The following is a 26658-nucleotide window of genomic DNA, read 5'->3' as shown; positions in this document are numbered from 1 at the left end:
GAGATTAAACTGTTTGCTCACCTCCAGACACCTCTGAGATCAGGGCTGACGTTCATTCCCAGCGATGGGCGTGCTGATGCTGCCCGTTCCCATTTAGTTCTGCGTACAGCAAGGGCCCTGCTCCCCAACACCCCAGTCACACACTTCAAATACAGCTTTAATTGCAGCACGACAGTGCTGTGGGACTGACTTTTTACTCCTGTTGCCTACCGGTTCGTGGAGTTTAAGGGCTCCGTTCAGTGAACTTTTTGTTCCCTGCTCACTTAGTGTGGCCATCGGTCTGGCCAACACAATGTGATTTCTTAGAGCACCACTTGTGTTTTGGAAGGGCTTCAATTTTCCTTGAGACCCTGCTGCTGACAGGGAACATTTGCATTGTTCCCAGCCAGAACTTATCATAAAAGCTCGGTGCTCAGAAAGACTTCTGCCTGTGGTAACTCTGAATAGCAGAAAGGTTAAAAGAATGAATTTAACAAAATGGGAACAAAAAGGTTTTGGTGAAAATTCGGCTTATCTGTAGGAACCAATTCATCAAATGTATTTGCTTTGATTTTTATGAAATAAATGCACAAGAATAAAGTTGTTTTTTTTTTTTTTTTTTTTTTTTACTAAGTATATATCATCTAATTATAATAAATATGTTAATGAAGATGCAGGCAGTAAAAACTTCAAAGAGAAAAAAAAAAAATAACACCCTGATTCCACCTAGAGGGATACCTAAATTATTTCAATTTAGGAAAAAAAAAAAAAAAGTTTGATTCTGAAAATTTGTGGATTTTTTCCTATGTTCAGAATCTAGCTTATCTGCTGATTAGGGGAGGAGAAACGACTCAGTCCATTCCCACAGCTGTAGAGACACCATGCAGGGACCTCAGGTGAAAACTTTTCTCTCATCCAAGCTCAACACTTTCACCCTTTCTCTCAAAGAGCAGTGCTATATTCCTTGAGTTCTCAAAGCAAGGAGTCAGGCTAATACTCCTAATAAAGAGCAGGGACCATGTTTCCCATTTAATTTCATTGCTTTTACAAGTGCTGTCGAGCCCGTAGTTCACATTAGTTAAGCTCTGTGCAGCCTGACAGTGAGCAGCGAGCTACCACAAAAGGGTGCAGGTAATTGGACATAAACCCTCGTGCAGCTCCCTGAGGTGATGCTGCAGCCATTTGTCTGCCAGCACAGAGGTTCCCACCAATGCTGGTCTGCTTGGGCATGGTTGTATATTTAAACCAGATTATGCTCAGTTTGTAAATTCCTCCAGTGACACAGCTTGTGCATGGCAAATGGGGTTTCTTGTCATTTGTGCTTCAGTGTGCAAATTGCATTAGAACAATGTGAAGAAAAGCCAAAAATACCTGCACATGTTTTCAAAAGATCAAAAAAGCTGTTCCTGTGGCTTTTGTAGGAGGACAGCCTCAAACATTTCATCTAGAAGAGGTACCAGTTAATGTCATTTAAATTAAATACTGTATTTAGAAATTTTGTAGTAAAAACAAAAAAGCAAAGAAAATTAAAGATTATCTTGAAACAATTAGCCCAATATTATCATAATTCTCATCAACATCTGATCAAATTTTATTGATGGGAATTAACAAGTCAGGAGATTAAAATATCCAGAGCAGATCCCACTTGCTAGAGAGGCAGAATTTGTTTTAGTATTCACCCAACCGGAGGGAAGTGTGAGGAAGAGCCTTTATAAATGTGAACCTAACAGCACTTGCTATGACCACACCACTTATAAAGTCCACCCCATTTAGAAGGAGCAGGATTGGAGTTTCAGTTTTCTTAAGTTCTGGCCAATATTTGATGAGAAATCTTGCCTGATCTGAGAAGTGACATCTGCTGAAGAGCTACAGGTGGAAATCGCAAGATGTTTCCTAGAAACCAAAGCCTTGAGCTGAGTGATGAGAGTGGAGCCAGAGAATAGGAAATATTAGCAATCATCTTGCTAAATGTTAGTGTTTTCTCAGTTGCTGTTATTTTCCAGCTGGAGATCAGTCAGAGGAAATGGTGCTTAAAGTATCCGTGGTACCAGCCTGTTGGTGTCTCTGTCCAGTTAATATAATAGAGGGGCATAAGTACAAAAATGTGATACTGGTTCTTTTCAATTCATTTACTAGCTATGATTGATCATAACTGGTGTTCTGCTTTTAGTATGAACCTGTATTTTGCTTCTACTTGAAATCTAACACATGACTTATTCTAGAAAAAAAAAAAGCTTATTTCCTTAAGGCATGGTACTGGATCTAGCTGCTCTCGGCTTAGCTTGTATTGAACCTTGAAAGCCATGCCCGTGCTGAGCTCCCTGAGGAGTTCAAACTGTTGCAGCATGCTCCTGCTAAGGCATGTTGAATATATTATGCTGTTATGTGTTCTGATGTTTTTGAAGGTGTTGGGTAGAAGGCTGGTGGTGAAGGAGCAAGTGCAAGAGAAGGGGGGGGGATAGAGATGGATGGAGTTTCCATTCCAGCTGCTCTTTTCTAATATATGCTACTGTAGACTATGTTAATGATGAAGACCCTTGAAGCTTCCAGTAATTCCCTAGCGTGCAACTTTTGTTTTCATATTTCTCTTTGCTTTTGTCTTAAGGAATTTCTTGGTAGAAAACTGATGAAGAAGTATTTTTAGTGTTCATACGTTGTATTATCAAAATATTGAGGGAAAACAGAAGTTTGTATTGTATCTCTGTCCATGGCTCTGCCACCTCTGGGGAGTGGATTAGAAAAATCTCTGCTTTAAAGTTTTTGTTTGTTTGGTTTGCATAGTATTTCTTAAAATATTACACATTTGCACATAATGGCATTGCAACAGGCATTGTTTGATATGTCAGTTCCTGTCTTTTCTGTTGGACAAAGGCTAAGGAATATTGACAGTAGAAGAGCAAAGTGTTTCTCAAATGATAAGTTTAATTTATCTTTTAATAAAATAATACTATACAATAAATAAATGTATAAAAATGACTAGGGAAAATCCCATGTACATTATATTCCAAGATTATAATTACTGGTTCATTTGCTGGTGGTTTTTGTTGTTGTTTTTAACTGGATTGTTAAGATTGATTGTTTGTAACTGGATTGTTGTTGTTTTATCTGGATGTAAGAGAATGTATTTGCAAACTGTTATTTTATTTTTGAAATTTGTGTAGCAGAGGACTCCCCACATACATGTGAAAACATATTACTGAATTGGGATCTAAAATTAATAAGCAATGTTATCTTTACACCATAATCTTTTGTTCCTCCCTAATAGGATTTCTTTCCACATACAGAGAGTAAGCCATGTAGTTGCTTCACATGTTCCTAAAATAATTCCTCTGACTTTATTGTCAAATTATGCAACCAAAAATAGGTTGTGTTGATACTGGTATGAATAAGCCTGATGATGCCACTCCATATGGACGAAATGTGTAGCACATCTACCCTTGCACTTCTAAAATTTAAGATCCGTTCACTCCTCTTCTGCAGATTTCCTGCATGACTGTGGGGGCTTTGAGCCTACCCATCCCTCAGTTTTATCTCATGAGTGACAATAATGATACATCTCTGTACTTTTGGGATGTTCAGGACATGGCATTACAGTTTGGAAGAGGTGTTTGACATGGGTACCAAGTACCAGCCAAGTACCACACATATATGCCCTTCTGTCCTCACTGTTTTCTCCAGCACCAGTAAACTGTACAGAAGTCAGTACTGAATTCATTCTGATTTTTTCCAGCAAACTCCTGAGAAAACCTTAATATGTGACCTAGTTTCTGTTTCTAAAATATTATGTTTTTAATCCTCTTTTTTATTTCAGTTTTGTCTAATACAAATTGAGAGCTGGAGACTGCTATCTAATGCAATGCAGAACTGGAAAAACATTGACACAAAAACAGAAAAAGAAATGATTTCACAAAGTAAAGAAATTAAAGGCAAGATCTAGAAGTTTTGCTGCCCAATTTTTTTTGTATGTAACAACTCATCTTATCAGGCACCCTCTTGTGAGAACTTTAAGTGCTTTAACATATACCTTGCATCGGGTGGCACGTTTCAGCACAGAATCTGATTTCACGTTGTGAAAGTTAATATCATTCTCATTTGGTAGGTGCTGAAATTGAATTAGAGAGTATTCAGATGCAGCAGAGCAATGCAAAATATAACTTTAAACATGCAGATGTCTTATTTTGGCACTGCTCAAATGCTTTAAATGACTCATGGTTTAAATGTCTTGTCCAAAACCATACAGCTGGGAGGATGGGAATGGCTAGAGAAATCCATCGAAATACATCGAATACATCGAATACATCGAATAGTGTGTACCTCCACCAAGGCAACAAGTCATCATCTTGAAGCTATTTCTCCTTTCAGAATGTAACAAATGCCATCCGGTAAATACTGTAAAAGGCTCTTTGTGACATCTAAGTCAAACACAGTTATTATATTCAGTATACTGCATTGTTCCCAGACTCTTTCTTCTAGATAGTTAAATCTAAACCAGAGCACTGATAAACAAAGTGGTCTCCAGCAAGGCTGCTTGGATACAAGACTACTTTGTTGCTTCAAATTTTACTTCAGAGTCTGCACTTATAAGGTATCAAAATAATAATACCTTATATCAGAAAATGTGATTTCCTTATATGTGCCAGGAATCATGCCTCAGAGGATTTATTTTTTTTCCCTCTCCCACCTCTTCCTGAGATAATTGGTCTTTCTGGCATTAACTGGTGTTTCACCAGACTATGCAATCATACAATTAACTAGTGGTTTGAACTGAAAGACAGATATGCTTAAATATTCTGGAAATGTTTTATGCATGTATTTTATCAATTTAGTGAATTAGTGCCCTGGTGAAGATATGTGTGCTTTGAAAACATTTTAGAAACTCATAGGATGACTGTGAGGCTATTGTTATTTTCCTATTGTGCACATATTTGTTAGCTTTTATTGTCTCTAACAGGAAAATACTCATTTTCATCTTTACAGAGATGTGTTCTTCAATGAGATTATTTATTTTACATTTTCCTGGAATCATTTAAATTGCCATACTGCCAGGTTAAAATAAATAGACATTTGTCTCATCTGAAAGTTCCCTTGTTTCTTGGTGTTTTCATAATGCAATTTTCACAAATCAAAAATATAATGGGACTTATTCAGGAGACGCTCAAGTAAAAGCTGAATATTATACCTATAGTGTACCTCCTTAGAAGCCATAACTCCCACGTGGTCATCATTTATGCAATTTGAAGTACCTTTCTTACTCCGTTGTATCTCTTTTTGTCAGCACCCTTTAGCAAGAAAATACCAAACGTATTTTCATTTGCTACAGAAGAAATTAGAGAGGTAGGTCAGTAAATAACATTGACTCAGTTTCTGTGGCAAACTATGCAGTTCTGCTGGTTTCATCTCTGTTGCCTTGCGCAGCTCTCTTCCACATGGATATAGTCTATGAAAATGAAGAGCTGTTTACAGTTCAAAGCATAGTATGGGTCTTACTGGCCCTCAATACAGGGCTAGTTAACAAGTAACACCAAACTGAGACTATGATATCTCCTTCCTGTGTTGTTCTTGTTCCTTTAAAGATAAAAAAATAAAAAAAAAAATAATCTATGACTGATTCAGTAAAGCAAATACATGCTTCCGCGTGGTTGTGTTTTCTTTGGACACATCCTACGAGTCCTGTGTGTTTTCCTTTTGATTGCTTCTTGCACATCCAGCAACAAGAAAGTCTTTAACTTCCTCTGTAAGAAGGCAGCGTTGAGGGATGAAATTTCCACTGTCAAGCTGCTTCACAAACAGCAATTAATAATCAGAAGACACTGAGATAGGTAAATATTGTTATCTCTGCCTTTCAGTTGGTGAAGCTGAAATAAAGAGGTCAAGGTCAATGTCTTCCAATTTAAAATATATGGTTGTACTTCAACAGCTAAATGAGTGAAATGAATTGCAAATTTTTAAATCCTATGAAGTCAAAAGGACTGTGCATTCTTGGGAATCATGAAAATCTGAACTCATGTATATGCCGACAGTGGTGTAACCAAGTTAAACATTCTTGCTTTAATGATTAGGGCAATGTTAGGTCACAGTCAAAGATACCCTGACTCTCCCTAGTTTTTGGAGTTCTGTCTTATGTTCAGCAGAAGACATCTGCACTTAAATTACCCCCTCTATTTATTTATACTCGTGTTGTACCAAGATCTTAGGAGGAGTTTTTCCTTTAAAATCTCAGTTGCTCTTGAAGCTATGTTGCACTTAGCTTTCCTCTAGTTTCCCTCACTACAGCCTGTCTCATGCTAATGAAGGAACTTGCACTCTTGGTGAAGGAAAAACGTATCATCCGTCCTGTGGGTGGCTGTGGAAAAGATGAACACATGTACTTTCCTTATGACGAGAGAAGAGGGAAGAGAGAGCATCTTGTTTTCCCAGAAGGGACGGGACATGGTTGGTCAAGGCATCTTTTCAGGACAGGATTGGCAGTCAATTCTCTTTTGCATCCAAAAAACCCAGTCTGAAAAGGAGCCCAGAGTATTGTGGCAAGCAGTGATACAGACCTGGAGCAGTACGGCTGATGTGTTCTTTCTGCTTACGAGCAATTTTTCAGTAAAGTCCTGACCATGTGGCACTCAAAATGCATAGCAAGAATGCATGCACAGATTTTGTAGAACTCTTAAAGGTGTGAGGTTTACTTAACTGTAAAACACAATTGCTTTGGACTGCTTGGCTTTTTTAGCCCCCTCTCTCATGTTATGTATGTGGCCAAAATCAAGGTTTTCGCATTTTCAGCAGACATGACAGGAGAGTGTTAGTATAGAAGATACAACTCAAAACAAGAGGTCTTAGCTCATCCTTCACATGCTTTCAACCACCCTCACTGTGCATTTCTCTCCCCCTAGAAGATGTGAGAGTCAAGTCAGGCTTTCCTTTTCTCCTTACCACCCAGCAATGGCACGTCCTGCCTGAGGGCACAGAGCATCCTGGGCATGCTCTGCCCAACACCAGGCCAGCTAAAAAGGGGACTTATTAGCAATACAAGCAACATAATGAAGCGTAATTGGTACAAGGGCTCAGTGCGAACTAAGTGATCTGCAAAAAGTGCCATTTCAGAATGCAAGCAGGAAGCATAAACCTTAACATTTCCTAGAAATTTCCAGGAGGGATTTTACTGAAAAAAAATAGTCAGAGAGAATTTGGAACTTGCTAGCAAGCTGACTTTACTTTTCTTTTTTTTTGTTGACTGGTTTATAAAACCGTTATGTTGTTTATCACCTCGCAACGTGGTTTACCAGCAGGGACTTGTATATTGAGCTGTGTTTGATTGCAAACACTGCTGAAAATGCTGTTTTGGGAACAATGGGTTACAACACAATTGAGAAAAAGAAAGACTGCTGCTAATTTTTGTTGTAAAGGTAAAAATCTTCTAATAATATTACTGAGATAGGGAAACACATTCTTGCTGTAACAAATCTGTCAGTACCACTATAAGATTTTTCATTGTGCCACGCTGTACTGCGTGCTCTGAAGTTAAACCATAAGAGATAAGCTTTTAACAGGTTTCCCTGGGATTTCGAAACACTTATCTGATCGATTGAGAAGGACAGTTTGCCAGTTAAGAATGAAATGGCCTTTAACTTTAAAAAAACTCCTCCCATACCTCTCTTTTGTTCTTGACTAAATTAAAAATATATATTTTTTAAATAATAATAATAAAAAGGAAACCTAATAATTTAACAATTTAGGCTTTTGCTTACCCATTTATATCTAACTCTGTAATTGCGTTACTGGGATTTAGGTTTCCTTCTAGTGGCATATGCCATGCTCTTCACCCAACTTTTGTTTACCTCTGAGTAACGAATCCCTTGACAGCTAAGGCAAATGCATTCGCAATGCTTTGAAACACCACAGAATTGCAAGAGATGAAGATCTGAGTGCTGTGAGACACACATTCAATTCACACACAGTTTCCCTATGTGAATGTTTTGCAGTGAGTTGTTTTGGACTGCAGATGCTAGGGCGGCACAGGTGCTGCCATAGGTGGTGTTCCTCCCCCTGCACGGTGGTGGGGCCACACAGCACAGGTGCTGCCGCTCCCTGCCATCCACCTCCCCTCGTTTGTGCCATGGCTGGGTTCACTTTTGGTGTGGAGGAAGGAGGACTGAGAATCATCCTGCATGCCAATTCTGATATGTGCCCCATCTGAAGACTCTGAAATAGGGATTACCTGCCAGGTCCAGGTGGTGAGGGAGGCTGCTGACACAGCTAAAGGGTCCCAGGTGAGATTTTACTGAAGGATACTTTAAAGTGCTTTGAAAAGCTTTGGGATCCATTGGTAGTACTTTGAGAATGAGATATCAGCTAGTGGGGAAGCTCCCTGTGAGCAATAGGAGTAGGCTGTGGTCCCGGGTAACCAACTTTTTCAGTTTCTAGATGTCTCATGATAATCTCTCTTTTTTTTTTTTTTTTTTACTTTCCTTTTCCACCAGAAGTCAGAGCTTCTGAAATTGCCTGCTTATCTGTAAATGGCATTTTTAATCTAGAAAAGTGAGTAAAAGGAATAATATGTCTGCTATTTTAAATACCTGGTGATTTTGAAGATTATGTGGTTAACTCTGTTGTTGAGTACAAGATCTTTGAAAGCTTGCATGTGGCAGTGCTTGAAACCTGTGACCTACTGTAATATGTTTCCTACAAAATGATGTACAGACCATAAGTAGCCCCCAAATTTGTGATTTGTCTGAACTAATTCCGTTGAGATCTGAGATGCAGCTTCCACTCTCTGAATGCTTGCTGATGTGAGGCAGCATCTCAATGCCTTCACAAGTTAGTCATTAATTAGTAAAAACTCTGCATAACTTAGCTGTTAGGAATCAGTGGTTTAGAAGTATACCTGGCTGATGGTTCTGGTGAAGAAGATACAGGCTAGTGGTAGCTGGGGGCTCCCTCACCATATTGCCTGGCTAGAGAGCTCCCCCCTTAGAAATAATTGGCAGTCCAGCATCTACAACCCACCAAGTTCTTGGCTACTTTTCTGTGTCAGACTTTAATTTCTGTTCCTTCACTGTATACTTTTTATGTGTGGCCTCAGGACATCGTAAAGTCAATTCACATGACCTACCTCTGTTAGTGGGGGGCAAGTTTCATTAGCTATAGATCCGTGCTGGACCTCCGAAGAGAAGTTCCTGATCGATACCAAGCCTTCCATAACAAGGTTCAGCCTCTCGGGTCCTTCTACGCTTAAGGCAGGTTAATACTTTCCCATTGCAAGGAATCCTTAAAACTTCAAGTTTCAAATGCTCAGGCAAAAATTATCGTTTTTTAGGAAGGCTGCTTTTATAAATATGGTGGGTTTTTTGTTTGTTTGCTTTTAACCCTAATTTTTTTTGCTGTTTTCAAGGAAAAAATTGTATTTTGGCATGTTTTTAGGAACAACAAAAAGCACTTTTTTTTTTTTTTTTTTTGAAAATCAGATTTCCATAAATTTTTTAATGAAACCTTTTTCCTAAAGATACCTTCTTTCAGCCCATTACACCAAGCTGTCTAGTGGTCACTAGCTGTATGTTCCTTGTTTTTGGAGGATCTTGATTCTTTCCTTTCAAAGTTCTTGATCTGTTTTTTGAAAGGATGGAACATTCACTACTGCAACTGAAGCATACCCATGTTATAGAGAAATAGTAAATATAGGTGCTGTATAGTTCTTGAGGGAAAGATAGAAGCAATTAGGCATGTGTTAGGTATCCAAATATGTTTCTTTACATGCACTGAAAAAATCTGTCCTAAGCACCTCCAGCAGCAGCGTACTGTAAATCAGTGGACATTTATGACCCATTTTTATGCTTTACCTTCTTTGAAAAAGCTTTCTTTGTATGTGACAAAACTTATTTCACAGCGAATCATTCTCTTTAAGAAGTAAGGCTTTACTTCACTTCTATTCCTTTTTCTCTCTCTCTCTCTCTCTTTTTTTTTTTTTTTAACAATGAAATATAAAAGTTAAGGGGAGATGGGGACTATAATAGTTTGTGCACTACCTTAGAAGAATGGAAATGTAAGAAAAAATAAATTTCTGCCAGACTCTCTCCATTTTCAGCAAACTCCTCCTTTTACTCTACCCCCTTCAAAAATGCAACTCAACCCATTTCTAATCCCAACTCTGCACACCCAGGCTGTGCTGTGGTCCCTGTGTGGGGACATGCATGGGGCTCTGATGCATCCAGATGTGCTGAGCAGGCTCCTACCCTCTGTACAAAGCAGCTTCTCTGGGAGGAGACCCCGTGGGTGCCTCACCCCACCAGCCCATTACACAAGCCCTCAGGAGATATCTGCGGATTAGTGGTGTGAGGATGTTGGGTTTACGTAAGGTACCCGGCTCCCGGGCAGCATCCATCCGTCCCTTGTCAGGGCGTATTGTGCTGCTCTGCAAAAGGAGGTTGGCGTGGCCATCCTCAGCTTGCATCTTCAGTGCCCTGGCTGGGAAAAAATAGTGTTTTCTTGTGGTCAGAGGCAGGACAGCTGGTGCAAAGATTCACAATGGTTGAGCTCTAAAGCAGTGTGCCTGAGTGGATGAGGATTGCCTGCATCCTAGCCTGACATAAGCCTGAATTACCTCTCTCTGCAAACTTTCAGTCATAGAATTGAACACTACTAATCACCAGGCTGTCTGACCTCTTCATATTTCAGGCCGCAGAGCTAGCAGTGCCTATAACTCGCTTTGCTCAAGTTTCCATAGGAAGACTTTGCTTTCAGTTGTATGCAGTTTGTGTGAGCGCACCCAGCTGCCCAGGCTGGGGTTGTCAGAGATCTCTAAAGGCCTTTTAGAAAAAGTGCTTCTGCAAAAACAAGCTGGCATAAATTCAGGTCAGGGGAAACTATCCTTGCATATATGACAGAGGGGTTTTGGCCTCACCCCGCCACTGGATGCAGGCTTTAATGTTGCTGTTATTTAAGTGTCTGCACACCTCATGCCCTGTTCCCACAAGGCGTCTGCTTTTATTGCACAACTGTAAAATAAAATAGCAGTGCTGTCTTCTTGCAGTTTTTCCTCTGCTTTGTCTGTTTTGCCTCTGAGCTCTTTAGACCGGTCTCTCTTTCTTATAAACACTGTCTGGCTTGTCTGGACCCTGGTGTTACCCCAGGAACTTGCTGTACCTTCACTTCAAAACATGTACTAATACAACATAATTGTTGGCTCTTTGATTTCACTGCTGGGCAGCATGTGAAAAGAAAAACACGTTTAGGAAGAGGAGCGCATCTCCTAGGAATGATCATTTGTTTGACCTTAATCTGTCATTGGCAAAGCTTCCAGGCTGCACTGCATTAGCAGACGGATAATCGGCTCCAGCTGAAATTACTTGCACAGTTAAGTAGTTTATTTTCTCATTTTCCTACAGTGAGAGTCTCTAAGAACAGGGCTGGTGTATCAGCACCTACGTATGTGGCTGTATAAATGCATTGGGCTTGTGTGTGGGAATGCATGGGCATGGAGCAGAGGTGTTACCTGTTATTTTCTACCTTTTTGTGCAAGGAACAGAAACCGGAGCCCAGACCTTTGTGAGTGGACAGTCTGGCAGCACCCTGTTCTGCCCTTTAGGGCCCTTTCCAACAGACACAAGAAGGGAGGCTTTTCATAGCCTTCACTGGATCTTGGACCATCTTTTTTTTTTTTTTTTTCCTCTTAGAGAAGTTTTGCAAGTTATTCTACATCGGGCTTTTCAATTACGTTTTTGTGCCATGTAGAGAGAAAGTAATTAAAAGAGAAAATTTACCATAGCAGTAAACCTAATTAGAAAATCATAAGATTCGGAGGAAATAGGATTTAGCTGACAATATCAGAAAACTGTAGTTTTGCATGTACACAATCTTATTGTGTATTAATTCTGCTAGCAGGTTAAGGAGAGCTCTTAACAAGAACTCTATAAAAGTGTAAATACCCCCCCCTCCCCCCCAAAAAAAAAAAAGTCCACAAAAATTATCAATGGTACTAATTACATAGCTTCTGATGAGTTTGATGTCTCTGGAAGGGAATTCCACATGCCACAACTGGATCAGATTTGCATGCCTTTTTTATCAAGGTGACCACTCCCTTAAACAATTAAAATGCTGCTAGAGCAGAATGAAGTGATGTGTAATTCCTGTCTGTATCCCCATCAGAATACAAGGCAGAGGGCTCTTTGTTATAAATTAAAGTAGCATCAGCAAGTTGGGCATAAACTAAGTGGCATATCCAATAATTTTATTAGGGAAGAACGCATTTATTTACTCAGAAGTTACAAACAAAAATTTGCATCTGACAAATAATAATATACCTGCTCAGTAGTGTAATTACAGAACTGGTATGTTTGTGGTTTGGTGGAAAATTGACATTTGGAGCTGGGTTCTCTCCTTGACATGTAGACCTGGCATCGCTGTTACCAATGACACGGGGGTATTTCTAATGAAATATAATTTAAAGGCAGGTTGGATTTGTAACTCCCATGTCAAATATATTAATTCTGCTTATATTAACACCATGCAAAAGAAATGTATTTAATTATGCTTTATTCCTAATAGAATCATGGGTAAATGGCATTCAAAAGAAACTGGAAAAAAAAAAAAAGAAAGAAGAGACATTCCTCTGCCTAAAGCTTCAGGAGCTGGATAAAGAGCAGTATGGTCAGGCATATATCCTCTGGAGAGGTGCATGGTATTAATTTAAAAACAAACCAGAAACAAACAATCCCTCCACTCCACCCCACCCCCCCGAAAAAGTTTTTAATCTTCTGTCAACTTTGTAGTGCAAAGTCCATTATTCCAGTGTAATAATTATATTCTTATAATTATTCTTCTGTGTCTGAATCAAGTAACAAATCAAGATTTGCTTTTGTTCTTTTTAGGGCAAAGAGGGGAATGACAAAAATACTTGCAGAAACAATATGAAACTATATTTTTGCTGGACTTAAAATTCACAGGCAACATTTTCTCTGGTTCTGAGGAGTCCCTGGACTTTGCATAAATCAGCAAGCAGTGGCATTTTCCTAATGTCTCTAATGACATTTTGACCAAGAGAGTCTCAGCTGACTTCACTGCAGAACTGTGTGTGGCATATCCCGAGGGGAATTACTGCATCGCTGTGTTTGCTTGCATTACTCTTAGGCTGCCATGGCCAATAGGTGTAATTTGTTGTCCAGTGAAACAAGATCTTTCATTACCCTCTTTCTTAATGCTTAATCAAGGAATAATTCTCTGGGATATTTGCTTTATGTGGAGTAAATAAAACGTTTCCTCCTCAGCGTGGTGAATAAACTTACCGCTGTCAAATGGAGAATGATGAAAGACGTGGTTTACACAAAGGCACTGTTCTGGGGGGGGGATAAATAAGGGAAAATGGACACTGATCTGCTTCAGTGTTGTAGAGGCTATTATATGACAAACTGAGTGAAGAACGTATTACTCCAGGCTTGTACAGAATTATGTCAGCCAAGGGGCCAGCTGAGATTGTAAAAGTCTCTTACCAGGGGAAGAAAAACACCGAATGTTTGGTAATAACTGTGCTGTTACTCAGGCGTCGGTGATGGATTAGTCCCTGGTTAAAGTAACTGAGCTGAACCCACAGATGCCGAATTACACGGGAGGGAGTTCTGATATCCACCCCGCTGCGCTCCAGAGAGCAACTGGTGAGTGCTTACTCTAACTCTTGTACGTCTCTGCCACAGCACCTGGGCAGATTGAGCTCTTGGGGGATAATGAGGGAGGAAACTGGCCCAACGGAGCGAGGGCAGTTGTATAAATGTGTCTACATCACTTACGGATCATTAGGACTTCTGTATCTGAACCACCTCAAGACTTCTGTGGGTCTTTGCCCAGGATATCCAGCCAGCAGGGCAGCTGTGCCAGGGCTCTGGGTGTGAGCAGGGTTACCCAGTGCTGTGTTTTAAAATACCCCACCTTAATTATCATTATTAATATGTTCAATGTCTGTATATGGCCATCTTTCTTCTGAAAAGGTCAGTCTATGCCTAAATGGAGGTGAACATTGTAGGGGCATGCTGTTACACGTTGTGTGGTGTTGTTTGGCACACCATACCTCTAAGGCTGTGACATCTCATTTCTTCACTGTGTTAGGGCAGGGCTGTGTTAGTGCTAATATCCCAGAGCAGCTCTAGAAGAGGGCTCAGCATAATGAGGTGCACCAAGGGCTGAGGGAGGTGTGTGTTTATTTTATTTTTCATTAAATAAATATAAAGGCTTCAGTGCACAGGGCCTATGCTTTCCACACTCTGCAGAGGTTAATTATATTTTGGGGAAAAGGGAAAAATAATGTCTCTGAGTGGCATGTCCCCCAGGAGGTTAAAATATTCTCTCATTAAATTGGGTGACTGATTCCCTTGCCATTAAGAGCTATTGGACCAGTTTTAGTTGGACAATAAGGCAGTGGAAGAGGTGCTGGAACAGCTCATTAGTCCAGGGACCATGACCCACTGCTCACCTTTGCTGGCCAGAGGAGGTGGGGGAGCTGGTGAGAACGAGGGGGTGGGCTGGGGGGAATGGGAAGGCCGTCCTGGTATTTCTATCAAAATCAAGGTGGCAAACCAAGTTGTCACCTGTGCTATGTTTGATTAATAAAAGATAAAGCCTTGCTGATGTTTGGGGGCAAAAGAGCAAGTTTTTTATTTGATCAAAAAGAACGCTATCGAAGAACAAGTATGAAAAAACATGGATTTCATCAGGCTGACACCAGTGCAAAGAGAGAGAGCAAGTTTGCACTAGGTTCTGATGCAGGCAGGTTGGGCCAGTGAGGGAATAAAGTACAGCACTCATTGCACCTCCTGTAAAATGTTCTTCCCTTCTTGTTTAAACCTAGCTGCCCAATTTCATTTTGAATTACACTGTCAAACAGCTCTACAGCAGCTAGTTCATAGGAAAGACAAGTCATCCACTTGCTTGAACTGCTCATCTCTCGTGGCAGATCCTATGGCATAAAAAGGTGCAGTCTGCTCTAAAGCACTTAGCACATACTGAGGATAACTGGCCTTGAGCTGTGCCCCAAACAGAAGTAAAGCAATTCTGGACTGATGGAATAAGGTGCTCTTCCTTCCTTGTGATAAGACAGAATCATAGATGGACAGCTTTGGGGAAAAGCTAAGTTTCCAGTAAGTGTCCCAAAACTTGGTTAGATTTTGCTGTAAATGCAGAATCACAAAAAAATGAGATTGGACAGGTAGAACTGAAAGCATTTGGCTTATGAGATCTTAATCACTGGTGATTTGAACTGGAGGAAGTTTTTCAAAAGGCCTGTTTACAACTAAAAAATGAAAAGTTATGTTAGATGTTTTGTAAAATATATTTAATCACGTGTTACATGTAACTAGATATATACCCAGCAATGGTCCTTCATTTCTTGGCAGAATACCTGGAATATAAGCAGAAACAGCTTTTATAATAGAAGAACATGCCATGGGATAAGTCTTTTCCAAGCAATTACCTTTTTTCACAGAAATGCTTTCATGAGAAATAATCTGATGAAATTCTTTTGGAAATTCTTTTTTGAAATTAATTCTTTTTTGAAATTAAAAGCCTATTTTTAATTAAATACCCTAGGACAGCTCTACAAGATAAAAACATTTAGCTCGCTTGGTTTTAATGGTTGTCAGTAAACCCTCAATGATTCATGTGGTCAAAGAAGCTGAATTTGTGAAAAAAAAATCCTCATTCATTCCAGCTTGAACCTGTTGTTGGGCAGAGGGGCTACAAAGCAAGTTAAAGGGACTCTCTCTGCTGTACAGACCTCTAGAGGGTGCCCAGAGGGAATACCCACTTGCCCTTCCCTATTGGCATCTGGTTTGAGGCACTTTCAGGTAGACAACTGCTTTGATGCCATGCAGCTATTCCTAAACTGCTGTGTCAAAACTCCCTAAAGCTTGATCTTTTCCATAGCTCAGCAGTCAAAAGAAGTCTTTTGTGCCCCAAACATAATGAGAGTTCAAGCATGCTCTCAGGAAAAGTTGGTATATTATCTCTGATCATTATCAGCTGAGCATACTGGGGAGGGCAATCGATGGATTGATGCCTACAGCTCAGATAGAAAGGGGTCCTGAAACCGTGTGTGTGTATTACACAGGCACATATATAATTCCCTTTATATTTATGTGTGGAGCTTATCCCCACAGGCTGAATGTGCAGTTGAGCCAAGACACACAGCTTACTGAGGTCCCTAGGAATGAGGGTCTGGGGATTTCTGTAAGACATTCTTCCTACAACTGCCACAGGGCTTCCTGACGGCAGGAACAGAAGTGTGTTAAGCCATACTGTGCCGTTTTATATTTTGATTTCATTTCAGCGTTTTGAACACATCAGAAAAGTAAATTCGCTGAATGATACCTTGAGATAATACTCTAATGAGAACACGCTCGTTACAGGGGCAGCTGTCTGAGCCCATTAGCTGCACAGAGAGGAGAGTGCCTGAAAAACAGTCCTCAGAGCATATTAAAACCTTTGGATGATTATGGCTCCAGCTGATGGACTAACACAGAGGTGTAACCTCGGACGTGATGTGCCACAGACAGGCACAGCACCAAACGGGCAGCCACTCGGCATCAGTGGCTCGACCTCTGCCGGAAAAGTGATGGGCTCCATCTTACAGTGTTATATGTGAGATTGTAATGAGCTCAGCAGCTGGAAGGGAGGTTTGCATTATGTGTGGCTAGCTCAGCTCGCTGGCTGCATGCAAAATTCCTAAAAATAGAGGTAGCCATGTTGTCGGTGGTACAGTGAATGTATTTCAGTTTGGGGCTGACACGTGGGCCCAGCAGCAGAAAACAGGGCCAAGTCAGGAAAATATACCTCACCCAGAAGCAAAATTGCAAGATTTATTTTGTTTTAAGTTAATGCTCCAAGAAATTTCTACAGAGAAAAGAAATAGCACGTGTGTCCTACTTTTCATTGAATATTTCTGTTGCTTACACGTATTGATGGAATAATTTCCACTGTACATAGGAGTAATGTATTCAGTCTCTCTGAGGAAACTCAAGGAACCAACAGTATGAGCTCCCCTAGATAACACAAAGTATTAATGCTCCATTTAGAAACACAGGTAAGACCTTTACACTAGCTATGAGCCCTCCTTTCCTGAAAGCTCCTTGAAAAAATAATGTCTGGATTAGGAGCCAAGAAATTCTTTATTGCACAGGAGCAAAGTTTGCAGGGCAGAAGCAGACAAACTTTGAGTGATGCTAACAAGCAATCAGCGAATCTCCACTTCTCCTTATCTTTGATATATTAAAACTATTGATATGAAGCTTCTGATTAAAGTGAGTGTTCCAGCAAGGTACTCATTAATCAAGTCAATTTGTCTTTTACTGAGCTGGAACAAATGCTCTCATCATCTGCAGTTAACATGCTTTTATTTAAAAACAGTCTGCAAGCCTTAACTTGGGCTTCAGATGAAAATAAAACTAAATCCTGTAAAGGTCTGTCATAAAACCTTGCGAGTAAGGTTTTATTTCCACTATTCAGGTACAATATTTCTTTACGGGCAACCAATAGTAGGGTGACTGGGACGTACCCTACAGTACTGAGATGAAAACTGCGAGTCATTATGACCAGCCACGTCCTGCAAATGGTCAGCACCAGCAGGATGGGGATCGGTCCGGCTGCTTTGCTGAGCCGCCGCAGCACGGCCGCGTGGCTAATGACGGATTTCCACAGCACTCAGCGTTCTTGCCGGCGCTGTTAATTTTTCCCTTGGCTCTTTCATGGGACTCTGGTTGTCTTTTAGGCGTAATGCTGCCTTGCTAAAGTATGCTTAATGGTTTATAATTGCCATTTAAAGCATTTTTTTTTCTTTTCTGTAATTTTTACAATATGTGCTGGAGTAGAATACGGGGCATTGGCTTAGAAAATATGTTTATGACCAGCTCAGAAATTAATTTCTCCTGAGGGGCCTCAACACTGACCTGCTTCAAACCACAGGTTTCTCTTGAAATTAAAAGGCAGTCCTTTGCCCAGTCAGCCCTCTCACTCCGTGTTGGACACGAACACCAGTGCTCACAGAGCCAGCAGCAAGGCAGTTGTTCTAAACATTTGGAAAATGGTCTTTTCCCAGCAAAGTCACTTGATAGGGATCTGCTGTGGCTGATCAAGAAAGATTTATGAAAGAGGTGTTTGCTAAGGTAGAAAATGCTGTGGGATCTTTAAGCATTTTAAAACGAGAACAGGTTTTGGAGGTCGGGGATGAGGCAGAGGCCACCACGTGGGATGTAGAGCTGCAACTCAACCAAGAGAGTCCGTGCCCCAGGAAGGAGGTTCCTGCTACACGCAAGTGTATTTTCTTGGCCGCATGCCACTGTAGCAAGGGCTGTTGGTGGTAGATACAGGTGGGAAATGTGCAGCCGTGGCAGCCTCCAGCAGTGCTGTGAGGAGCTTCCTTCAGCTGCCTTTGGCAGGTGCGGCAGCCTCGTGCCCCCCAGGCACCGCCCAGCATCCTCACAGCACGGGCAGCATTGGGGAAGCCAGCCGCAGAAGACCAGGCAAAGTGGGTTAAAGAGGTGAATCAAACAGCTCGTTAAATAATTAACCTCCCCCTAAGAAAGTGCCTTTTAATGAGAGAAGGAAGGAAGCCTGAGCTGTGCATTTTTTACAGGGATTTAGTGTTACCTATTCATGCCACAAGGCGGGATAGCGGAGGGAAACTTTTTAGTGCCTTCTGCCATCCAGCTGCTTTCTGGAGAAGTCTTGGCATAAAGACAATTGTTACTGACACCGTAACATGATCATCAGTAATAATGAGTAGACGTGGTGGGCTGTTATTGTGCTAGGCACAGGGCAATTATTATGCACTCTGTATAACCCCAGCTAAAAGAGGTCTCTTCTCCTACAGGATTTAAAGCCCCGACTCTAGCCCTGTAAATTACAGAACACAAGTGCCGTGCCAGCGCAGTCGGTTGCAGGGGAGCAGTCAGTCACAGCACTACAGCCCTCCTGGAGCCGAGCTGGAAATTGCCTGGGAGGACCCAGAGCTTGTTTGTGGACCCAGCTACTATGCTTGATCTTCTCGTAGAGCAGAGGCTGCTTTTGGTTGAGGAAGAATAATGCAGCACAGGATGACTCTGATAACTCACTGTGATCACCCAGTGAATATTGTCACGGTGAGTCTCTGCTGGTCCCTGAAGGACTCCTGGATGTGCTGTGCCTTTCCTGTGGGTTAGAAGTGGTTACAGCCACAAAGAAATGAACAACTCAGCTAAGGCTCTGTAGTTGCTACCCTCTGACTGGACAGATGGAAGCTCCTAAATCCACAGTCTTACTGTGAGCCTAAACATTGTCATTAGCAAATAATTACCATAATTTAATCATGCCAACTTTACCACAGGAGAAATATCTAGGAAAAGTTATGAATTTTAGTCATTCATAGCAGCTGGTGTCAATGAAGGCACGTGAATTTGTGTTCTTTTGAGCTGACCGGTAAATGGCAGTGAAAGAGGAACTTTGCTGTGTCAGTTTTGCTTTGTCTCTCCAGACTGTCACCACAATTTGCAGCAGTCAAGTGAGGGCTCACTTGGAGGGGATGTGGCGTCCCGGTGGGGGTGTGCTCTGCAGGGCTCTGAACTGCAGCCAGAAATAAAGCCCCGGTGCAGCAGCAGCACATTTATGGCCCAGCCTGGTGGTCCAGCCCCTCGCTTTGCTGTCTGCACAGCGATTGCACAGCCAAGCCCCATATGCATCATGAACATTTTATTGTATGTTTTGGAATACGGAGCACATATGTGGAAGAGACTCACTTGCTTTTCCAGCTGCATAGTCAAACTGTGTCTGAAGTGGAAGATCAGAAAAAAAAAAAAAAACCGAAAGAAAAAAAAAACAACACTATTTATTGCTGTTGCTGTAGATAGCACCAGTGAAGACACCCCTTGTGAATCCTTGGGTCTCATCACTCAGAAGTCCACTCTGATTTCTTTTCTCAGATGTCTAAATGAGTGTGCTTGGACTGACTTCCTTCTTCAGCCCCCTCAAAAAACTTGACTGGAGTACTTGGTATTTCCGTGCTGTCAATATCTGATGAATTCCTCCTTCCAAAACCCAAAGGAAAATTAGCAGAGTGGGTTTCCCAATTAGTTCTGAATATGCATAGATCAAGACAGAAGAAGAAAAGGAAACATGAGGAGGGAAAACAGTTAAAAAGTCTTCATTTGGGGTAGATTTTTTTTTTTTTTTAATCTATTATGTATTGTAGGGGGAGTTACTGCTTTAAAGTGGGGTGAGAAGTAGCAATGCATCTCAGAAGTCTTTACTTCATTTCTCTTAACACTGGGTATCATAAGATTTCTTTAAAAATGAATTGCTTCCAGCTAACCTAAATTGGGGCTGTGCTTTGAGGAAAGCAATTCCCCAGCAAGTGTGGGTGAAGCCTGTTGGGGGATGGCAGTTCTTCCTCCCTGTCCATCTGCCAGCTGCCTCAGCCCACAGTCTGCTCTATTCCCAGCTGGGAAATAATGAGCTTCAAAAAAAAGATAGCAAAACAGTCAAACATATATTGAAATAGCAGAACCATTGAAACTACATTTTAGAAAAAGCCATCATATTGGCTAATGCAGCTTAACAAGAGCAAAAAATCTTTGCATTAACCTTTGCACCGCTTACAGATGGGGTAATCTATTATTCTAGGGCAGGTTTACCTTCTAACACATACAGTGAAATGTGAAAAGCAATACATGCAGCAGTTTAAAACCATTCCTTAAAAGAAGAGGAATAAAGTATTAAGAGGAGTATGATAAGCAGTTTACCCTCTGTAGTCTTTTCAATGCAAGTGTAGGTATTATGAGACCAATCTCTGAAAATATACGTCAATTTACTTTGTATTAAACGGTGATCTATTGCTTCTCAAATTATTTCTATGCATTTTTATAAATATGCATAAGAAAATACTTTTCCTCACACCAGTACTTAGCAGCAATTTGTACTGCTGTGAATATAGAAGACAGGCTCTCATGCTGAGAGCAATATTATTCTTTCCCCTATGTTCACCCTTCTCCTTAACCCCAGTTCAGCCTGGTGAGTGTGATGGCACCAAGCCTTGCCAAGTGTCATTTTTCTACCAAAATATTTCCTTTTCAGTGTGAGATAGCTGAGAGCTGCTGAGCTCGTGGCTGCGTAGGAGAAGTAGATATTCGCAGCAGTGTAACTCAATAAATAACGTTGAATCTTACTCATCTGGGACAGTGGCATGAATATGCTGGTAGTGATAAAGGAGAGGAAGAACTGGAAAGAAAAAAAATGTTTGCTTTATGGGCAGTCTGGGTGTTCTTATTCACAGATGCAAGGGGAAGTACAGCCTGCCTGCTCCTGAAGCCCTGCCCAGCAGGGCGATCCCAGCCGGGTGAGGTTGAACTCATGTCCTGGCTGTGCTGCCCCATCTCACTGCTGCTTTCAGCGAGCCCTCCTGCCTTTCTGGCTCCCTTCTCTGTTTGTCACGTGAGATTAATTGCAATCAGATTTGCCTTCCTGCTAGCAAGATTAGAAGGGTAAAGCCAAGCAAGTCCACGAGGGACTCAGGAGGCATGCTTTTAGGAAACTGGCTGGTTGGTTTTGTGGATGTCCCTCTTCAGCAATGTGCAGTTGGGCAGGACCTGATCTCCCTGGACACCATTAGCCAGATCCTCCTCCACTGGGAAAGCCAAGAGCACAGCCTCATTTCCTAGTCTGTGCTGCTGCACCTCTGCATTTTTCTTGCACGATATTTTTTGGAGGCGCAGTGAAACCTTTGTGGCACTGGAACATGTGAAAGACCACTGCCATCGATGCCTTTGTGGAGGAGCAGCACAGATATCTTCCTTACTGTCTGCAAAGCCTAAAGTGTGAAACAGAGAAAGGAGGACAGGGGCTTTCTATAGTTGTTGTTTTTTTCTATCTAAAGGCTATTAATGTTTTAAAAATGTATTTAAGCTCTAAACAAACAAGTAAATAAGCATGGCCAGGTGATTCTAGTCATTGATTTATTTTCATGTATAACTCTTACTGCTCCAAAGTTTCTATAGGGAGATTGGAGATCTTTGGTGACTACACCTTTTTTCTCCCTCTCGGGGTTTTTCTCCTGCAGCTAGGGGTTCTCTGACCCCCTTAACACATTCACTCATTTCACAGCAGCCTCTCATAGGTCTGTTCAGCTTATGACCCACTGCAATCCCTAGAACCTCTTCTCCAACACTTCCTAGCTATTTGGTCCCAATTTGTACTCAGGAAATTGATTATTCCTGCTCAAGTGTAATGCTTTGCACTTGTCTTTACAGATTTTCATCTTATTATTTTTTCAGTCTGTTTCTCCAATTTGTCAACTTTAAATTCAAATCCTGCCTCTGGCACATTTGAGGTAGGGAAGTAGGGCAGCGATGTGCAGTGCCGGTCACGTTGCCCCTACATCGTTAGGAAACTGGAAAAAAGAGACAACGAGAAGAATTTGAGACTTTTCCTGTTGTGTTATCTCTTCTACAGCTGCAGCGGAATGGGATCTTCATTCAACATCTGGAAGTGGAGCCTCCTGCACCATCAGGCGTAGCTGAGTCCTGTTCCTGCCCCAGTGCTCTCTGGAGGGAGACCAGCACAGCGGTCAGAAACACAGAACTGTGCAGGCTGTACCCCGAAGCACTCGAATCCAGCAAAGCACTCTAGCATGCAGTACCAGCACATGCCTGTTCCCATTGCTGGGAAGTTTCTGGAATTATAAATAAAGGCCTGCTCGAAGCTAAGCATGTATTTGTGTGCTTTGTTGGGTCAGGGCCCCAATCAATCTTTAGATGAGGTGTGAATAGGGGAATAAAAGTAAGATTAACTGCAACTGCTTTTTTCCTACCTCTTGGTAAGACTGGAAGGGTAAAGCCATGCACGTCTTGCCTTCACACTGGGACATATTGGGCTGAAAGAGAAGCAAAGGATGAAAGTTCATTATTGGCACTTCAACAGCAACACCCACTTCTAATAACAGCACTCACCACAAATATGCAGGATGAGGAGGTTGTACTTTTAACAGTCTTGCTTTCAGTAGAAACGTTGTCTCGTTTACAGGCAGATTGGTGTGTTTGATAATGACTCCGGCATTTAGCCGTGGCTATTTTGGCCTGTTTGCTGGGAGCCTCTAACAGCTTAGTGTGGTTGAGCTCATTTCAGAGCTTCCCTTAGCTCTGGGACCATCTGTTAACCAGATCACTTTTTTTTTTTTTTTTTAAACAATTTATTTCCTTGATTGGTTTCACACAGGCCATTTAGTTTGTTTTAAATTAGGCTTGTTTGGGGAAAATTATACTCTAATTTTCAGTTGCTTTCCCCCCCCAGTAAGTCGACGGAAAGCACCCCATGATAAAGTGCCCTGTTGAATTCCCCAGGCTGAGTGGAAAAAGGGCGTGTGAGGGGATTTTCTCTGAGGCTACAAGGCACTGCAGGTGAGCCTACAGACCTGCAGAACAGGGTGATGATTGCCACCAGCCTTCGCTGCCGTCCTAGGTGACCCCCAGTGTCTCTCAAATTAAACAGAAGAGCTAGAAATACCAACTTGTTTTTCTTACTCATGCTGTTGACCTTTTATGTACAATCTTGTATGCATCCAGACATACGTGCGTGTACGTAAATATACACTGTTGACCTTTTAAACATAAATATAAATGGTATATGTAATTCATCAATATGCATTAGATATCTGTGTACATAATATTAGAAAAACAGCTGCCTCATTTCCCCAGGGATTTTCTACCTTAATTTAAAAATCTCCAGCCTCCAGCTCGTCCAGGTCATGAGTGAGGCTGGAGAAGCACGGGGGAGACAAAGCGATATTAGAGAACTCCTCGGAGCCTCTTGAAAAAATACCTCCAGATGAACTCAGAGGCTCATCTTATTTCTGCAAATTGTTGCTGTTGTTGTTGCTTTTTTAATTTTGCACTCTGAGCAAGAGGCAGGAAAGGCTGAAGTGAAGTGTTGCCACTGAGGGGAAGGTTTAGAAGTGCTGGGCTGGAGGAACCTTGCCTTGCTCCCATCGTGATCATGTCATAACAAACAGAGTCCTCCAAAATCCGCTGGGCTTACACCTCTGGCACTTCACACTGAAGAGAAAATAAAGATGAAGGAGTCGCTGACAGGCTCTGGTGTCCTCTGTGCGGTCTGAGACGCTGTTGCAGCAGGCTAAGCTTCCGACAAGCACAGAAGTGCTCTTAATTTGAGCTGCTAATTTTCAGCAGCTTCAAGAGGAGAGGGACGGAGACGGAGAAGGAGATGGGGAAGGGGCTGGGGAAGTTTTTCAGGGGGGTCCTGGTGAAGTCAGGAAAGAAAACCCCCAAATAAAATGGGAAAAGGCAGCGTGAAAGACATGCTCAAGGTTTATGCTGGGAGGATCTTTACATAATGTAAAGATGCCAGACCCCTCCAGAAGCTACGGGAAGGGGTTGTGTGTAACTGTTTCACTACTAGAATATCTCTGGGTCTGTGCTGCTTTGCGCAGGGACCCAGGCCTGATTTCTCCCACCGCTGCCTGCAGCAGGCAGGAGCGGGGAGAGGACGAGCCGGGCAGGGTGGGCATTGCAGGGCAGCGCCTCGGTGAGCTGCGGGGCTTCGCTGTCGCTTGTGCAGCTCCACCTGGCGTCAGGCCGCGACAACGAGCCCAGGATCGGATCCACGGCGTGGTTCGGGTCGGAAGGGACCTCAAATACAATATAAATATAAATACAATATAAATCCAGCCCCCTGCCGCGGGCAAGGACACCTCCCCCCAGACCAGGCTGCCCAAAGCCCCATCCAGCCTGGCCTTGAGCACCTCTGGGCAGGGGGTTCCCAGCTCTTCATGGTCCCAAAAGCCACGCTGCTGGGGTGCAGCTCTTGTGCTGAGAGCACCTGAGAGTACGCCAGCCTCCTTCAAGGGCATCCGTAATCCACCAGCCTAATCCTCCTGCAAAGGGGGGATGCTGGTAGGAGTGCCTGCAAATCCACACCCAGCACACGAGGCTTGTTATAAAACCTGCCCAGCGCTGTGCCTGCTGCTGGCTCCTTTTTCCACGAGACTGTGAGTGAAGTTTCTCCTTCTGGAGCGCTTCCTTTGAAGCATTGCCTCAGCTTAAAAATCAGGTTGCTTGTTTCGCACACCCTTCTGGAAAGAAATGGCAAAGGAAAACCCCCAGGGACAGCCACCACTGCTCACCGAGAGAATAACAAGAGGCCGCGTTTTCAGGGCGACCTCTGCAGCTGCACAAGCCTGCGGTGGCAGCAGAAGCGAGCGGCTCTGCCTGCGTGTGCCTGGCCACTGAGCGTGGCTGTGCATTTGCTGGAGGGTGGAAGGGCTCCAGCTGGCCGTGGAGCATGGCTGGGACCCAGCTGGCTCACCTCGCAGCTCCAGGTGCTTCACAGGTCACAGGTGGCACAAAGGGAGGGATGCTCCCCCCCACAGAAAGCACTTTCCTGTGCCCTGCTAATAAAGGGCGGTGCGGGCGGCGAGGGGACCACGGGCTCCAGCTGATCTTTGGCAGGTGATCAGCTGGGCCAGCTCCCTGTGCTCGGGAAATAAAATAAAATCCTACCAACGCACGCCAGGCATGGGCAGCAGCGACCCAGGGACAAAGGCCTGGTGTCAAGCTGTGACAGCAGCGCTCAGAGCAGCAGCAGCCTGTGGCTGCAGCCCCAGGTACATGCACAGAGGGAGGGAAACGCACCGTGCTCCTCGCTCGGGCAACACTTTTTGGGCCAAGTAACAAATTAACAAATATTTCATCCATTAGCCCTTGCTGCTGTTACTGTGGGAAATGAAGCAGAGAGGCAGTGACACACATTTTCAGAGTTGGTTGTGTGTTATCTGCTGTCCCCTGCCTGACTGGACGCTCAGCCCCTGCTTTCTGGGGGCGTTGAGGGCTCTCGGCCCACATTCACCAGCAGGGAGCTGCCTCCAGGGCTGACACCTCTGCTCGGCAGAGATCAAGCTCCTGGTGGGGCGTGCTACAAAGCCTCACCTCCAGCTCTGGCTGTCAAGCCACCCCAGGAAGACTGGTGCATGGAAATGGCAAGCAGATGGGTAAATCGTTGGGTCTCACCTCTGTGGGAGAAAAAAATCAATTAGACCTCATTTGTGTGGTTTTGGAAAGACTGCACACCCTTCCCTCCTACTCAGCATTGAGGACAAGCAACCCCATGCCACAAGGGTCGCCACACCGAGAGCATGTAGGGCACGATGCTTTATCATTGAGGGCATTAACCAAATTAACGTGCTGGAAGCAGAACAATTCGGGAGGAGGAGGCAGGTGAGCAACCTCAGCGCTGAGCAGGCAGCAGGCATTGCCTGGCTGGAGAGCTCCTCGCAAAGCAGGAGCACAAAAAGGGCCAAAGATCACAGTGCAGCAGCCGTGAAGGTGTGAGGGCTTATGCAGAAAAGTCCACGCAGGAGCAAACCCACCCACGTTAAAGCTTCAGCACACAGGAGGAGGTTGGATTTGCTTCCACCCGCTTTCAGTGAGTTTCCAGGTCCATCATGCGAGGCTGTTTTCTGGCAGTACTCCTGCAGCGATACCTCTTGTCGCCATGTGCAAGCACAGGTTGGCATGCAGGCTCCGTGTAAATCTGACATGCGGGGGCAACTCCAAGCTTTCAGATTCTTTATCTTTAAAGATAAGGGTCATGCCAATCTGATCCACTGATCTAAATCTGCTGCCTCCACCGGAGATCACAGGAGACACAAAAAGAGGAATCAATAAGGCATTAGCG

General features: G+C 42.8%; 2 long non-coding RNA genes across 4 annotated transcripts; one reads left to right on the top strand and one right to left on the bottom strand.

Moving 5' to 3' along the window:
• Positions 1-8281: 8281 nt before the first annotated feature.
• Positions 8282-22676, top strand: LOC110352120 (uncharacterized). 3 transcript variants are annotated; one of them, XR_003495489.3, is made up of 4 exons: positions 8282-8340; positions 8451-8508; positions 13502-13613; positions 18815-21328. It is a non-coding gene; the product is annotated as an uncharacterized lncRNA (long non-coding RNA). The 3 variants fall into 3 exon arrangements; XR_002400549.4 differs by adding an exon at positions 22423-22676 and having other exon boundaries at positions 8309-8508; positions 18815-19082; XR_003495488.3 differs by having other exon boundaries at positions 8309-8508.
• LOC106015973 (uncharacterized) lies at positions 21913-25564 on the bottom strand. The gene is made up of 4 exons (XR_001188343.5): positions 25109-25564; positions 22920-24614; positions 22781-22843; positions 21913-22514 (listed from the first exon to the last, which is right to left on the bottom strand). It is a non-coding gene; the product is annotated as an uncharacterized lncRNA (long non-coding RNA).
• Positions 25565-26658: the final 1094 nt, after the last annotated feature.

This window comes from Anas platyrhynchos, chromosome 2 (assembly GCF_047663525.1).
Source record: "Anas platyrhynchos isolate ZD024472 breed Pekin duck chromosome 2, IASCAAS_PekinDuck_T2T, whole genome shotgun sequence".
Lineage (NCBI taxonomy): Eukaryota > Metazoa > Chordata > Aves > Anseriformes > Anatidae > Anas > Anas platyrhynchos.
Note: the sequence above shows the minus strand (reverse complement) of the source record. Positions and strands in the feature narration are given on the sequence as shown.